This window comes from Drosophila ficusphila, unplaced genomic scaffold (genome assembly GCF_018152265.1).
Source record: "Drosophila ficusphila isolate 14025-0441.05 unplaced genomic scaffold, ASM1815226v1 contig_758, whole genome shotgun sequence".
NCBI lineage: Eukaryota > Metazoa > Arthropoda > Insecta > Diptera > Drosophilidae > Drosophila > Drosophila ficusphila.
The window spans coordinates 177098-193982 of NW_025064700.1; the positions used below are offsets into that span (position 1 = coordinate 177098).

General features: G+C 35.5%; 1 protein-coding gene across 2 annotated transcripts in view; it reads left to right on the forward strand.

The window, feature by feature from the left end:
- The first annotated feature begins 478 nt into the window (after positions 1 to 478).
- LOC108100843 (protein gustavus) overlaps positions 479 to 16885 on the forward strand; it is a 32910-nt gene continuing 16503 nt past the window's right edge. The window contains exons 1-3 of one of the 2 annotated variants that reach the window (XR_006245775.1): positions 479 to 609; positions 7016 to 7128; positions 13087 to 13199. The gene's annotated coding sequence lies outside the window, so the exon portion shown is untranslated. The remainder of the gene's footprint in view (positions 610 to 7015; positions 7129 to 13086; positions 13200 to 16885) is intronic. The other variant, XM_043208872.1, reaches the window with a different exon arrangement.

Here is a 16885-nt window from a genome sequence, read left to right on the forward strand (position 1 = left end):
GCTAAGAGGGAACACATTTATATTGAATAAAACAGCAAATCATGTGTATTGTTCATTGCTTATGATAAATGTTTATTCAACAAATAACAACAAGGAAGCATTCTTCGTAAAAAAAAATGGGAGTGGTGGAGTTCATACGAAATGAATGCCACCTTGCAAGAATGGTTTCCGAAAACTAAATGATTTTGCATTTAAAACTGTAAGTAGGCAAAAGTGGAGTCCTTGTTATTTTTCGGAATATATCGTAATTTATTTATCTATCGTTGTCTGTTTGACACAAGAGAAATTTAAGAAAAATTATCGCGAATGGTAAAGGAAACACATGTATATATGCTTTGCTTAAAATATTAGTTTAAAATCCATTCTATTAGTAGATTTCCGATTTGTGTGGCCATACGCGGCGTGTTCGACCTAAATTCAAAATTATTATACAAGAAAGCATACCACTGCAAGCACCTTGTGTCGGAATACGGTATTAGACAAAAATCGTTACGTGTTATGATATACCCAATGTACAAAAAAATCGTTCCACTCTTCCATAGTTTCTGAGAAACGATTTGCTTTGTTGTTTTGTTTTTATTATAGAAATATCAACAATAAAGAAGTAATGTAAGTCCGCATTTAATGCATTTAAACAGCGCTTAATACATGTTTTAAAACTCATCGTTTGCTACCTACAGCATTTTTTCTAAATAAAATGTATATTCAATGAGTTTGCTAACATTATACTTAAGTGCTGTGTTAAAATTCCTACCATTCATACAAACTTCTTTAAATTTAAAATGTATTGTCGCTTCTTTCTACCTTTATGGAATATGAAAGTAAACATATGTTGTGTGCGTAAACGTATACATACATGTTTTTAAGTTTTAGAGTTTCAAAATGGTGTTATACGAATAAAAATGCTATATCTATTACTAAAAGAATTACGGGCCTACATACCTGCATACATATGTGTACTATGGACATGTGCCAAAATTTTTTGGTTTTTAAATTGATTTTTGTATACAAAATAGACACTACATTTATACATTAATATGTACATCGATAGTATACCTTAGGGAGTTGTTTGGCCATTGTTTTGTCAAGAACATTGACTTTTTGGTTGATGTTATAATATGTACAACAGGAAAATAACATATGTACATACATACAAATATTGTTTTAAAATTGCACGTATGTACATAGTTCGAACAAAAATTAAGGAAATAGCTGAGTGCTGTTGTCGAAGAAAAGTCGTTGTTGCACTCGATCTAAACAAGTACGAATGTATGAATTATTGGCCCAAGCCATCTGTCTTGAACAACACAATCAAGTTTAATTTAAATTAATATTTAAAACTAAAATAACGATAACAAGTGCCGAAGCGTCCTGATCAAAATTAGCTTCTTCATATTTTAAAATTTTGCACAATTTCAACGAGTTTTTTTCTTTAAGCTGACCGTTGAAAGCGTCGTATTGCGCGGTAAACAAAAGGAAACTGCCGATAGCGGAGCGGCAAATTGTTTTGTAATTAAACGATAAGAGGAAATCAATTGGTGAAATGGTGGACAGAAGCTGCAATAGAAGCATCGCATTTGGTTAAATCGAACTCAATGCAATAAGAAGCTGTTGGCCCCATTTAGTAGTATTTTTTTAAGTTTAACTTTCATTTCGGTTTTTTATTATGTTAGCCAATAATTTTGTTTAGAAAGATTCCGCCTTCGTTTTTGTTATTTTAATTTCTATACCCTTGCAGAGAGTGTTCTAATTTCAGTCAGAAGTTTGCAAGATCAAATAAAGGATATAAAGGATAGATTCCCAGGCTCCCCGAGAAAAAGAAACTGTTTTTTTTTTTTTTCAAACTCCATAATTTCTATGCTCTACCGCTCACTTAACCGTAACAACACAAACTCGGCTGCCCGGACCATTTCTTTCAGATGGTGTTTTTACCCTTGTAGAGCAAAGGGTATTATAATTCTGGCCAGAAGTTTGCAACGCAGTGAAGGAGACACCTCAGATCCCCTAAAGTATATATATTCTTGATCAGCATCACGATCAGAATCCAAATACGTCAGTACGTCTGTCCCCGTCCGTCCTCCTGTCCGTTTCTGCGCAAACTAGTCTCTCAGTTTTGAAGCTATCTTGCTGAAACTTTCCCAAAAGGTGTGTAGTTATTGCACGCAGTATTTAAGTCGGAACGGGCCGGATCGGCCGACTATATCGGATAGCTCCCATAAGAGAGAATGAAATAAAAAATTCTAACGCCGTCATTTTTGATCAGATCGACTTGATTTTTTCAAGAAAGCGTTTTCGAATTGTTATTGAATTTCGGATTAAATTTGATCAAAATCGGATAACTATCTTTGCAGAGGTGCCTGGAGCTTCAGCTGATTTTGGTGTCTGTGTGCCTGTTGGATGGTGGATATCTTCTCGTCCATGAAGAGAAAACTTTCCCAGTTTTGACCTGCGGCCCGACGCTTCAGCTGACGGCATCTCTGTTGTGTCACGCGCTTATTGTCATCCGTAAGAAGCTGCACATTTTAGAGCTTGTAGGGTTTGGGATAAAGTTAATTTTTGGCAATCAACCGAACACTATCGATTCACTCCGATTTCACGGGCTATTTTTCTGACCGAGACACTGCAATTCCGGGTGATCCGCTTTTTCACGATCTGGCGAATTTGGGAAGTGTTGGCGGTGCATGGTCTGCCTCGTCCGGGAAGGTCACCTTCATGGTCAAACTCATAAAATCGCGGGATAGCGTCAGAGACAACAAAGTCGCATTGGGGGATTTCCTTGTTGTAGCAGTTTTAAAATTGCACAACGCTTGTTAGATATCCTAAAACAAATATCAAATACAGTAGAATCCTGTTATAACGACTCCGCCTATAGTGCCTTTCCGGGTATTGCGACGAAAACTCGATGGCTTGATTGGTCCCCAGACAGACTTATACACTTATATTCTTTAGCTTAGTGCGTCTTCCGGGTATAACGACGAAACCTCGTCGGTCCCTTGAAAGTCGTTATACTGTCGCTTCTACTGTAGATCGAAATCGCAAAAAGGGTAATATATTTGTTTCAGAAAAGCCAAAAGCTATTGAAAAATCCATTTCTGCAAGGCCTGCCCCATTACATATTTGTAATCCATTGCTTCCAAATTTGCCCGGGTTATTTCTTGTCACCTTGTATAAATAATGGAAAAAATTATAGCATCGTTGTTTTTAATCCCACGAGCATGATTTCAAAATATGGGCTGTTTTAATAACCCTTGAATCGAGAAAAAATTTTTATTAAAATCTGACAACGTTATCATATAGCCATAGGAAATATCGAAAAATCTATATAGAAATAACGGAAATAAAATTATAACATCGTTTCTTTTCATCAGACAATCATGATTTTTGGTATATTAAGTTTTCTAATGACTTTTGATTAAATTTCATCAAAATCGGACAACTGTATCACATAGCTGCCATATGATCAATAGTCGAAAATATGGAAAATTAATAGAAAATTCGTCATAGCTTCGATGTTGTTTAGCCTTTACGTATTTTGTTCGACATATTTGATGACTGCAAGGGTATATAAGCTTTAGTTTATCATGTAGCTGTCATAGGAAAGATAAAAAATATATATATGGGTGATTCCATATCAGATTTACAGTCGATATTGGGAAATTCGATGAGATATTTTTTTCATGCTCTTTATCGAAAATAAATCGACACGTATTATATTTTTTTATATGGCTCAGAAAATTTTTTTTGACAAAGTTATGATTTTTTGAATTTTTGATGAACTGCCTTTTTATTGATTGATTGATCAAAATTAGTTTTTGAGTTATAGAATATTCAAGATCATCATGCACGGTCCGCGCGTCCGGTCTCAGGGCGTGCGCCGACCAACGACTCTAACGAGCGTCAATTCGCTTCGCGCGCGCATAGTAAGGGTCAATGAAATGAATTTTTAATGCTATTTAATTCTATAACTCAAAATCTACTTTTGATACCATCAGAAGAATTTAAAGGATTTATTGTGATAAAAAAAAAAATCAAAATTGTCCAAGTTGGAGAAAAATTAATTTGTTATAAACATTTGAACTTTTTGTGGTGAAAAATTGTTTAAAAAAATTATTTCACGAAAGTTTTGCAAAGAAGAAGGAAGGTTGAAATTTTTATTTCCTGTAGATTTTTTTTCTGCGACGTACGGTTATCGAGTTATTGGGGCTGGAAAACGCGACTATCATCAATAAAAAGGCAGTTCATCAAAAATTCAAAAAATCATAACTTTTTCAAAAAAATTTTCTGAGCCATATAAAAAAATACGTGTCGATTTATTTTCGATAAAAAGCATGAAAAAAAATATCTCATCGAATTTCCCAATATCGACTGTAAATCTGATATGGAATCACCCATATATAAATAATGAAAACAATTATAACGTCTTTGTTTATTATCCCACGACCTTGAACTTTAGAACATTGAGTTTTTAAATATAAGGTTGTTTGGTAATGACATATCGGTTTCTTTATTGATTTTTGAGGACGATTTTAACATAGTTAGCATTGTCCGATTTAAGTGCTATATGCACCGTTGTCTTCGATGATTTTCTGCCATTTTGATGGTAACTTGTATATCCCTCTCCTAAAGAAGTCCTTGTTCCTACTGGCGAAAAACTCGGCGATTAGATTTTCACAATCCTCCCTTGAACTCAAAATTTGTCCATCGAAAAAATTTTGCATGGCCAAAAACAGATGGTAATCGCTTGGGGCAATGTCCGGACTATAAGGTGGATGCATTAACACTTCCCAACCAAGCTCCCGTAGCTTGTGACGCGTCACCAAAGATGTATGGGGCCTGGCGTTGTCATGATGGAACACAACGCCCTTACGATTCACCATGGTTGGCCGCTTCTGTTCAAGTGCAATCTTCAATCGCTCCAGTTGTTCACAGTAGAGGTCAGAATTGATGGTTTGGCCATAGGCCAACACTTCATAATGGATAATTCCTCTGAAGCCGTCAGTCCTGGCTTTGCCACCGTTTAAGACGACTCACCGTGCTTCGACCAGGATCTTTTACGCTTTATGTTGTCATATGTCATCCATTTTTCATCACCAGTGACTAACCGATCCAGAAATGAGTTTATTACGGTGCAACAAAGATTCGCAGATTGATACACGGTCGAAAAGGTTTCTTTGGGATAACTCATGAGACACCCATACATCCAGCTTTTTTGTTAAATTTTTCGACTTTAAATGCCTATGGACTGTTTCCGTGCTTAGTTGCAGCTCCTCTGCGATGGTTCCAATAGTCACATGACGATCTCGATCCACTATTTCCATGATTTTATTCGTATCAACGGTCACTGGTCGTCTGGAGGGCTTGTGTGTTTCGGTATCAAAATTGACACTTCGGAATCACCTAAACTACTGTTCGGCGGTTTGAATCGAAAGTTTGTTATCTCCTAAGACAGCAATAATCTGTCTGCGAGATTCCGCAGCAGTTTTTCCCTGTGCGAAATAAAATTTCAAAATTGCCCGAATTTCTGCGTTTGTGAACTCCATTTCAATTGATTGTAATTTTTTAACGTGGAAGCTCATGTAAACAAACTATATGTCATATTAAAGGTGATGCCAATACCTTTCAAACGATATACAGCCAGATACGATTATATTTGACTTCACAAGCGAAGCGTGAATTTTGAATGTAAAAACCGTTATGTCATTACCAAACAACATAATACCTTTGAATCGACAAAAAAATTAATAAAAATCGGACAACTATAACATATAGGAAAGACCGAAAAATTTATATAGAATTAACGAAAATGAACTGGAAATAATGATAACATCGTTGTTTTTCATAAGACAATCAAAAATTTTAGAATATATAATATACCCTTGCAGAGCAAAAGGTATTATAATTTCAGTCAGAAGTTTGCAACGCAGTGAAGGAGACACCTCAGACCCCATCAGGGGCGTAGCTACCGCCGTATATGCCGTTGGGGGCCAAGGAGCCCCCAAAGTGTGTAAGAGTGAATATTTAAAATTTGATTTTTATACCCTTGCAGAGCAAAAGGGTATTATAATTTCAGTCAGAAGTTTGCAATGCAGTGAGGAGAGACCTTAGACCCCATAAAGTATTCTTGATCAGCATCACAAGTAGAATCAGAATACGTCTGTACGTCTTTCCGTTCCCGCGCTAACTAGTCTCTCAGTTTTAAAGCTACCTTGCTGAAACTTTACCAAAAGGTGTGTAGTTATTGCACGCACTATATAAGTCGGAACGGGCCGGATCGGCCGACTATATCGGATAGCTCCCATATGAAACAAAAAATTCTAACGCCGTCATTTTTGATCAGATCGACTTGATTTGTTCAAGAAAGCGTTTTCGAATTGTTATTGAATTTCGAATTAAATTTTATCAAAATCGGATAACTCTATCATATAGCTGCCATGGGAAAGATCGAAAAATATATATAGAATAAATGGAAATAAATTAATAACATCGTTGTTTTTTATCCCACGAGCATGATTTTTTGAATATCAAGTTTTTTAGGAACTCTTATATTGAGAAAAAAGTTTCATAAAAATCGGACAACTATATCTTATAGATCAAAAAATCTTCATAGAAATAACGGAAATAAAATTATAACATCGTTGTTTTTCATCAGACAAGAATGAATTTTGGATGTTGTTCAGCCTTTATGCATTCTGTTCGACATATTTGATGACTGAAGGGTATATAAGCTTCGGCTTGCCGAAGCTAGCTCTCTTTCTTGTTTTCTAATAACTTAAATTTCGAATTAAATTTCATAAGAATCGGACATTCATAGAAAAATCGACATAGCTTCGATGTTGTTTAGCCTCTATGTACGAGTATTTGGTTCGACATATTTGATGGCTACAATGGTAAATAAGCTTCGGCTTGCCGAAGCTAGCTTCCTTTCTTGTTTGTGTATAACATCTTTCTTAAAAAATTTAAATAAATATCTTAATAATAAGAAACATTTTTAACGAATTTTTCGTCATCGTTTCAGAATGCGACGAATCGTCGCGCTATATACGCATCTTTTGGTATTGGATAGTTATTAAACGCTTCAAATTTATTGTCATCTGGCATTATTCCTTAATCAGTCAACCTATGCCCAAGGTATGTGACCGCGTCCATGTATAATAAACACTTATCGTGATTAAGCTTTTAATTAAAAACCCAACTCTTAAGCATTAAGTGTCACTGTTCTGGTGAGGTTACTGTACTTATTTAAAAAAAAAAAAAAAACAAATAAAATGTATTGTAATCATAGCTCGCAAATAACTGTTAAACGTTTTTTTCCTTACACTCTGTTCTCGAGAACAACGGAAAACAACCATGCAGTCTCGTTCACTCTCCGAGCAGCAGACTTTGCTTATATTTGTTTTGATTTTCTGTTGAGCGCATAACGATGAGCTGATCGGGAAACGCTTGTTTACTGAACATCGCACAATGAGTGATACGAGTGACCGATTGACTGAAAAAGTCACCGAAGAAAGTCTTTTCAATATTTTGTCTTCGTTTCGCTGCACAGAGTATGTACGTTGTACGTTCTGTGATATTGTAACATTCAATTTTCACGAAAGAAACTTCTTGAACATGAATTTTTCATATTTCAAGCTAATATTTTGATTGTGATGATTAAAAAATGAATCGTGTTCTTTTAAATTAATTTATTTTGAGTTTAGCTTAACAACTAATAAAGAATTAGAATTTACAAAATTGATGCACTTTTTTATTACATTCACGTCCCATTTCTTATAAATTAGAATAATCAATGTTCACAATCGAGATTCACAAAGCCAAGTGACGCGTAGAACCTACGAAACTTCACACATACATGCGCAAAGATTTTTAATCGTGTTTCGTAGGCAAACGGTCCGAGAATGAAAGAACAGAAAAACTGTTCTTCGGTTAAATACGAGCAATTCGGTTGCTCTCAGACTTTTTGCTCAAAGTCTGAGTGAAGAACACTTATTTTGAGGCCGCACGAATCGGTTAACAGTTACATATTTGTGAGCTATGCTTGTATTTCGACCTGATATGATAACTTTGTCAAAGTAACTAGAAAAACATTCCTAAACGGCACGAAGTTTTAAAGAACAAGAAAGGAAGCTAGCTTCGGCGAGGTGAAGCTTATAAACATAAAGGCTTAACAACATCGAAGCTATGACGAATTTTCTATTAATTTTCCATATTTTCGACTATTGATCATATGGCAGCTATATGATACAGTTGTCCGATTTTGATGAAATTTAATTAAAATTCATTAGAAAACTTAATATACCAAAAATCATGATTGTCTGATGAAAAGAAACGATGTTATAATTTAATTTCCGTTATTTCTATATAGATTTTTTGATCATTCCTATGGGGAGCTATATGATATACAGTCGAGCCCCGATAATTCGAAATGGCAAGGGGATCACTTTTTTTACGAATTAGACAGGAATTCGATTTATCGAGATTTTTTTCAAGGGATTTTTTTTCAAGGGATTTTTTTTCAAGGGAACAGAATTTTTTACGAATTATCGCGAATTTCGATTTAGCGGGGTACGAATTATCGGGATTCGACTGTAGTACATAGTTCGATTTTTATCAAATTTTTGAAGTGAATCTTCTTTAGGCGCATGAGGGTAAAATTTTTACAATTGTAACGGTAACGTCACGCAAGTATGCAACGGAAGTGACGAAAAAGAAAGAGAGAGAGAGCGATCGAGACCGATTGAGAGAGAGTACGACAGGGCGAAAGTAGCATGAAGCAACTAGCGATGGAGTGAGAATAGGGAGCAAGCAAGTGAAAAAGATCGAGAGAGAAAGATCACGCGTCTCTCCCCTATTGGGCACTACAATGAGTGCGAGTGAGAGGATGTTTTCTTATAAGTGCGAAAGGAACAGAAGAAGATGATGTTGTTTTACCCTTATGCTGTGCATGGGGGTTTAGAAAGAACTGTTATATGATAATGAATACTAAATGTTCCGTAATTTTTGGTTTGTGCCCAAAGCTGCTCCTCAGGATTCGCTCCTATATTGTCCCCCCTTTAAGGGGTTATATCCAGTTGCGAGGCCAAAAAAATTAGCTTTTTTGAAAATTATTTTTGGAGAGGCTATTTATTGTATGTATACGTGTTATATATGAAAAGATAGGTAATTTTTTCTAGTTTTAGAATACATTAAAAAAAATTTTTGGACTCCGTCGGTCCTGTAGAGGATCTTCTGAGGGTCCACTTAAAAAAGGTGTTTTGCGGTGAGGAAGATATCTCTGATCCAAATTATCAGAAATACAAAAAACCAAAAGGATTAAGCAAAGAATAGACAAATACTGGTAATGACACGTGGGATTTTCAAAATTTTGATTTTTGACAATACGAGCAGAGGCACGAAAAAGTGATTTTACTGCATGACAACGCTCGGCATCACGTTGCCAAGCTTGTTAAAACCTACTTGGGAACGCTCAAATGGCAAGTCCTACCCCACCCGCTGTATTCCCCAGATATTGCGCCGTCTGATTTTTACTTGTTCCATTCGATGGCACAAGGCCTGGCTGATCGGCAGTTAAACTCATATGAAGACATAAAAAAATGGCTTGATTCGTGGATAGACTCAAAAAATGAAAACTGCTGGCGTCAAGGTATACAAGCTCTGCCAGAAAATGGGAAAAAGTTGTGTCTAGCGATGGGTAATACTTTCAATGATTCAGATGTTAAAGTTTTTTTAATATAAAGTTTCATTTTTATCGAAAAAACAGCGGGAACTTAGTTGCGCACCTAATATTTTTTTATATGGCTCAGAAAATTTTTTTTGACAAAGTTATGATTTTTTGAATTTTTGATGAACTGCCTTTTTATTGATTGATTGATCAAAATTAGTTTTTGAGTTATAGAATATTCAAGATCATCATGCACGGTCCGCGCGCTCGGTCTCAGGGCGTGCGCCGACCAACGACTCTAACGAGCGTCAATTCGCTTCGCGCGCGCATAGTAAGGGTCAATGAAATGAATTTTTAATGCTATTTAATTCTATAACTCAAAATCTACTTTTGATACCATCAGAAGAATTTAAAGGATTTATTGTGATAAAAAAAAAAAATCAAAATTGTCCAAGTTGGAGAAAAATTAATTTGTTATAAACATTTGAACTTTTTGTGGTGAAAAATTGTTTAGAAAAATTATTTCACGAAAGTTTTGCAAAGAAGAAGGAAGGTTGAAATTTTTACTTCCTATAGATTTTTTTTCTGCGACGTACGGTTATCGAGTTATTGGGGCTGGAAAACGCGACTATCATCAATAAAAAGGCAGTTCATCAAAAATTCAAAAAATCATAACTTTTTCAAAAAAATTTTCTGAGCCATATAAAAAAATACGTGTCGATTTATTTTCGATAAAGAGCATGAAAAAAAATATCTCATCGAATTTCCCAATATCGACTGTAAATCTGATATGGAATCACCCATATATAAATAATGAAAACAATTATAACGTCTTTGTTTATTATCCCACGACCTTGAACTTTAGAACATTGAGTTTTTAAATATAAGGTTGTTTGGTAATGACATATCGGTTTCTTTATTGATTTTTGAGGACGATTTTAACATAGTTAGCATTGTCCGATTTAAGTGCTATATGCACCGTTGTCTTCGATGATTTTCTGCCATTTTGATGGTAACTTGTATATCCCTCTCCTAAAGAAGTCCTTGTTCCTACTGGCGAAAAACTCGGCGATTAGATTTTGTACAATCCTCCCTTGAACTCAATATTTGTCCATCGAAAAAATTTTGCATGGCCAAAAACAGATGGTAATCGCTTGGGGCAATGTCCGGACTATAAGGTGGATGCATTAACACTTCCCAACCAAGCTCCCGTAGCTTGTGACGCGTCACCAAAGATGTATGGGGCCTGGCGTTGTCATGATGGAACACAACGCCCTTACGATTCACCATGGTTGGCCGCTTCTGTTCAAGTGCAATCTTCAATCGCTCCAGTTGTTCACAGTAGAGGTCAGAATTGATGGTTTGGCCATAGGCCAACACTTCATAATGGATAATTCCTCTGAAGCCGTCAGTCCTGGCTTTGCCACCGTTTAAGACGACTCACCGTGCTTCGACCAGGATCTTTTACGCTTTATGTTGTCATATGTCATCCATTTTTCATCACCAGTGACTAACCGATCCAGAAATGAGTTTATTACGGTGCAACAAAGATTCGCAGATTGATACACGGTCGAAAAGGTTTCTTTGGGATAACTCATGAGACACCCATACATCCAGCTTTTTTGTTAAATTTTTCGACTTTAAATGCCTATGGACTGTTTCCGTGCTTAGTTGCAGCTCCTCTGCGATGGTTCCAATAGTCACATGACGATCTCGATCCACTATTTCCATGATTTTATTCGTATCAACGGTCACTGGTCGTCTGGAGGGCTTGTGTGTTTCGGTATCAAAATTGACACTTCGGAATCACCTAAACTACTGTTCGGCGGTTTGAATCGAAAGTTTGTTATCTCCTAAGACAGCAATAATCTGTCTGCGAGATTCCGCAGCAGTTTTTCCCTGTGCGAAATAAAATTTCAAAATTGCCCGAATTTCTGCGTTTGTGAACTCCATTTCAATCGATTGTAATTTTTTAACGTGGAAGCTCATGTAAACAAACTATATGTCATATTAAAGGTGATGCCAATACCTTTCAAACGATATACAGCCAGATACGATTATATTTGACTTCACAAGCGAAGCGTGAATTTTGAATGTAAAAACCGTTATGTCATTACCAAACAACATAATACCTTTGAATCGACAAAAAAATTAATAAAAATCGGACAACTATAACATATAGGAAAGACCGAAAAATTTATATAGAATTAACGAAAATGAACTGGAAATAATGATAACATCGTTGTTTTTCATAAGACAATCAAAAATTTTAGAATATATAATATACCCTTGCAGAGCAAAAGGTATTATAATTTCAGTCAGAAGTTTGCAACGCAGTGAAGGAGACACCTCAGACCCCATCAGGGGCGTAGCTACCGCCGTATATGCCGTTGGGGGCCAAGGAGCCCCCAAAGTGTGTAAGAGTGAATATTTAAAATTTGATTTTTATACCCTTGCAGAGCAAAAGGGTATTATAATTTCAGTCAGAAGTTTGCAATGCAGTGAGGAGAGACCTTAGACCCCATAAAGTATTCTTGATCAGCATCACAAGTAGAATCAGAATACGTCTGTACGTCTTTCCGTTCCCGCGCTAACTAGTCTCTCAGTTTTAAAGCTACCTTGCTGAAACTTTACCAAAAGGTGTGTAGTTATTGCACGCACTATATAAGTCGGAACGGGCCGGATCGGCCGACTATATCGGATAGCTCCCATATGAAATAAAAAATTCTAACGCCGTCATTTTTGATCAGATCGACTTGATTTGTTCAAGAAAGCGTTTTCGAATTGTTATTGAATTTCGAATTAAATTTTATCAAAATCGGATAACTCTATCATATAGCTGCCATGGGAAAGATCGAAAAATATATATAGAATTAATGGAAATAAATTAATAACATCGTTGTTTTTTATCCCACGAGCATGATTTTTTGAATATCAAGTTTTTTAGGAACTCTTATATTGAGAAAAAAGTTTCATAAAAATCGGACAACTATATCTTATAGATCAAAAAATCTTCATAGAAATAACGGAAATAAAATTATAACATCGTTGTTTTTCATCAGACAAGAATGAATTTTGGATGTTGTTCAGCCTTTATGCATTCTGTTCGACATATTTGATGACTGAAGGGTATATAAGCTTCGGCTTGCCGAAGCTAGCTCTCTTTCTTGTTTTCTAATAACTTAAATTTCGAATTAAATTTCATAAGAATCGGACATTCATAGAAAAATCGACATAGCTTCGATGTTGTTTAGCCTCTATGTACGAGTATTTGGTTCGACATATTTGATGGCTACAATGGTAAATAAGCTTCGGCTTGCCGAAGCTAGCTTCCTTTCTTGTTTGTGTATAACATCTTTCTTAAAAAATTTAAATAAATATCTTAATAATAAGAAACATTTTTAACGAATTTTTCGTCATCGTTTCAGAATGCGACGAATCGTCGCGCTATATACGCATCTTTTGGTATTGGATAGTTATTAAACGCTTCAAATTTATTGTCATCTGGCATTATTCCTTAATCAGTCAACCTATGCCCAAGGTATGTGACCGCGTCCATGTATAATAAACACTTATCGTGATTAAGCTTTTAATTAAAAACCCAACTCTTAAGCATTAAGTGTCACTGTTCTGGTGAGGTTACTGTACTTATTTAAAAAAAAAAAAAAAAACAAATAAAATGTATTGTAATCATAGCTCGCAAATAACTGTTAAACGTTTTTTTCCTTACACTCTGTTCTCGAGAACAACGGAAAACAACCATGCAGTCTCGTTCGCTCTCCGAGCAGCAGACTTTGCTTATATTTGTTTTGATTTTCTGTTGAGCGCATAACGATGAGCTGATCGGGAAACGCTTGTTTACTGAACATCGCACAATGAGTGATACGAGTGACCGATTGACTGAAAAAGTCTTTTCAATATTTTGTCTTCGTTTCGCTGCACAGAGTATGTACGTTGTACGTTCTGTGATATTGTAACATTCAATTTTCACGAAAGAAACTTCTTGAACATGAATTTTTCATATTTCAAGCTAATATTTTGATTGTGATGATTAAAAAATGAATCGTGTTCTTTTAAATTAATTTATTTTGAGTTTAGCTTAACAACTAATAAAGAATTAGAATTTACAAAATTGATGCACTTTTTTATTACATTCACGTCCCATTTCTTATAAATTAGAATAATCAATGTTCACAATCGAGATTCACAAAGCCAAGTGACGCGTAGAACCTACGAAACTTCACACATACATGCGCAAAGATGTTTAATCGTGTTTCGTAGGCAAACGGTCCGAGAATGAAAGAACAGAAAAACTGTTCTTCGGTTAAATACGAGCAATTCGGTTGCTCTCAGACTTTTTGCTCAAAGTCTGAGTGAAGAACACTTATTTTGAGGCCGCACGAATCGGTTAACAGTTACATATTTGTGAGCTATGCTTGTATTTCGACCTGATATGATAACTTTGTCAAAGTAACTAGAAAAACATTCCTAAACGGCACGAAGTTTTAAAGAACAAGAAAGGAAGCTAGCTTCGGCGAGGTGAAGCTTATAAACATAAAGGCTTAACAACATCGAAGCTATGACGAATTTTCTATTAATTTTCCATATTTTCGACTATTGATCATATGGCAGCTATATGATACAGTTGTCCGATTTTGATGAAATTTAATTAAAATTCATAAGAAAACTTAATATACCAAAAATCATGATTGTCTGATGAAAAGAAACGATGTTATAATTTAATTTCCGTTATTTCTATATAGATTTTTTGATCATTCCTATGGGGAGCTATATGATATACAGTCGAGCCCCGATAATTCGAAATGGCAAGGGGATCACTTTTTTTACGAATTAGACAGGAATTCGATTTATCGAGATTTTTTTCAAGGGATTTTTTTTCAAGGGAACAGAATTTTTTACGAATTATCGCGAATTTCGATTTAGCGGGGTACGAATTATCGGGATTCGACTGTAGTACATAGTTCGATTTTTATCAAATTTTTGAAGTGAATCTTCTTTAGGCGCATGAGGGTAAAATTTTTACAATTGTAACGGTAACGTCACGCAAGTATGCAACGGAAGTGACGAAAAAGAAAGAGAGAGAGAGCGATCGAGACCGATTGAGAGAGAGTACGACAGGGCGAAAGTAGCATGAAGCAACTAGCGATGGAGTGAGAATAGGGAGCAAGCAAGTGAAAAAGATCGAGAGAGAAAGATCACGCGTCTCTCCCCTATTGGGCACTACAATGAGTGCGAGTGAGAGGATGTTTTCTTATAAGTGCGAAAGGAACAGAAGAAGATGATGTTGTTTTACCCTTATGCTGTGCATGGGGGTTTAGAAAGAACTGTTATATGATAATGAATACTAAATGTTCCGTAATTTTTGGTTTGTGCCCAAAGCTGCTCCTCAGGATTCGCTCCTATATTGTCCCCCCTTTAAGGGGTTATATCCAGTTGCGAGGCCAAAAAAATTAGCTTTTTTGAAAATTATTTTTGGAGAGGCTATTTATTGTATGTATACGTGTTATATATGAAAAGATAGGTAATTTTTTCTAGTTTTAGAATACATTAAAAAAATTTTTGGACTCCGTCGGTCCTGTAGAGGATCTTCTGAGGGTCCACTTAAAAAAGGTGTTTTGCGGTGAGGAAGATATCTCTGATCCAAATTATCAGAAATACAAAAAACCAAAAGGATTAAGCAAAGAATAGACAAATACTGGTAATGACACGTGGGATTTTCAAAATTTTGATTTTTGACAAAATGGCGGCTTTCCAAACATAAAACTTTGTTTTTGGCACAAAAATTTCAACTTTGAAGTGGCTAAAAAAAATCGAAATTTTTGTCGGAGCCAAAATTCCCTGTGTCATTACCTGAAAAAAATATCTAAGAAGAGAATGTGAAAATTTCAAGTCAATCGGTCAAGCCGTCTCGGAGAAATTTTCCTCACCGACTTTGAAGACATCGTTTCGAGAAAAACGCATTTAAAGTTTTGGCTACTAGTTGAACTACGTGGGAGACGTCTTTATAAATACACTCATTACTCCAAAACTATTTACCGGAATACTGTGAAATTTTCAGACAATATTCTTAGATATATAAACATTCAAAATTGGCAAAAAAAAAAATTTCGATTTTTTCAAAATTGCAACTGGATATAACCCCTTAAAACATTTTTCTGCAATAGTAAATGTTACGCCTTTTATGTGCTTGCTGCAATAATTGCAACAAGTATTTTTTCATAAGCACACAAGGGCTAACGTATTGAGAAAAAATCGTCCACGTACAACCTCTTTCGTAGCAATAGGGGAGCAAACCCGAACAATTCTGCTGGCGATGAGACTACCTTGTATAAGTTCACAGTGCCATGCATGGCATAATAAGTATAAGGTAGTCTCGTCGCCAGCGTCACTCCTCTATTAGGAACTACAATGAGTGCGAGTGAAAGAGTGTTCTCCTGTAAATGCGAAAGAAACAGGAAAAGATGATGTCGTTTAACCCTTATGCTGTGCATGGGTTTGAAAATGACTTTTATATCACAATGAATATTAATTGTTCCATAATTGATAATTGATTATAATACCCTTTCTCTGCAAGGATATAAAAAACCATAATCTATTTCGGTTAAACAATTTAAATGAAAAAAATGTAGGAGTTGATAGGCACTTGTAAGTAGAGTACACAAAACTCATTAACTCTCTCAATTTACAAAAAACAACAAATTTGGTCAAGAAAACGTTGACAATACGAAAGTTTTTAAATGTGAAAATTTTCGTTCGTATAAGCGGTTTGTCGCTAATAGCGGAAAAACAACGTACTAAGCGGAAGCCCTTTCATATAAATTTATATGGGGACCCCCCAAACCATTGAGTTTTCGTCGCAATAAGCGGAGCATTTGATTCTAAAAAAAGGTGACGGTAATATTTTTTTTGCCCTTTTACGTTTTTCAGATTTTGACGTTTAGCACATTTTTCCGAAAAAAGCCTATCATGTTCAAATGAAACGTAGAGTTCAACAACTATCAAAGGATGACAGCCAAATTAATTCTTGTCAATTTGAGCTATTAATTGGCAGATTGTCAATCCCACAACGGTTGTAGACTATTGTAACAACACCCAATCAGAGGACTAAGCGTTGTGTCAACAGTCTAAAAACGTCGTAGGATTGAAAATCAATAAAAAGCTTAATTTAGCACATGATCCGTCCGATGCTAGCATTTTAAATTGATT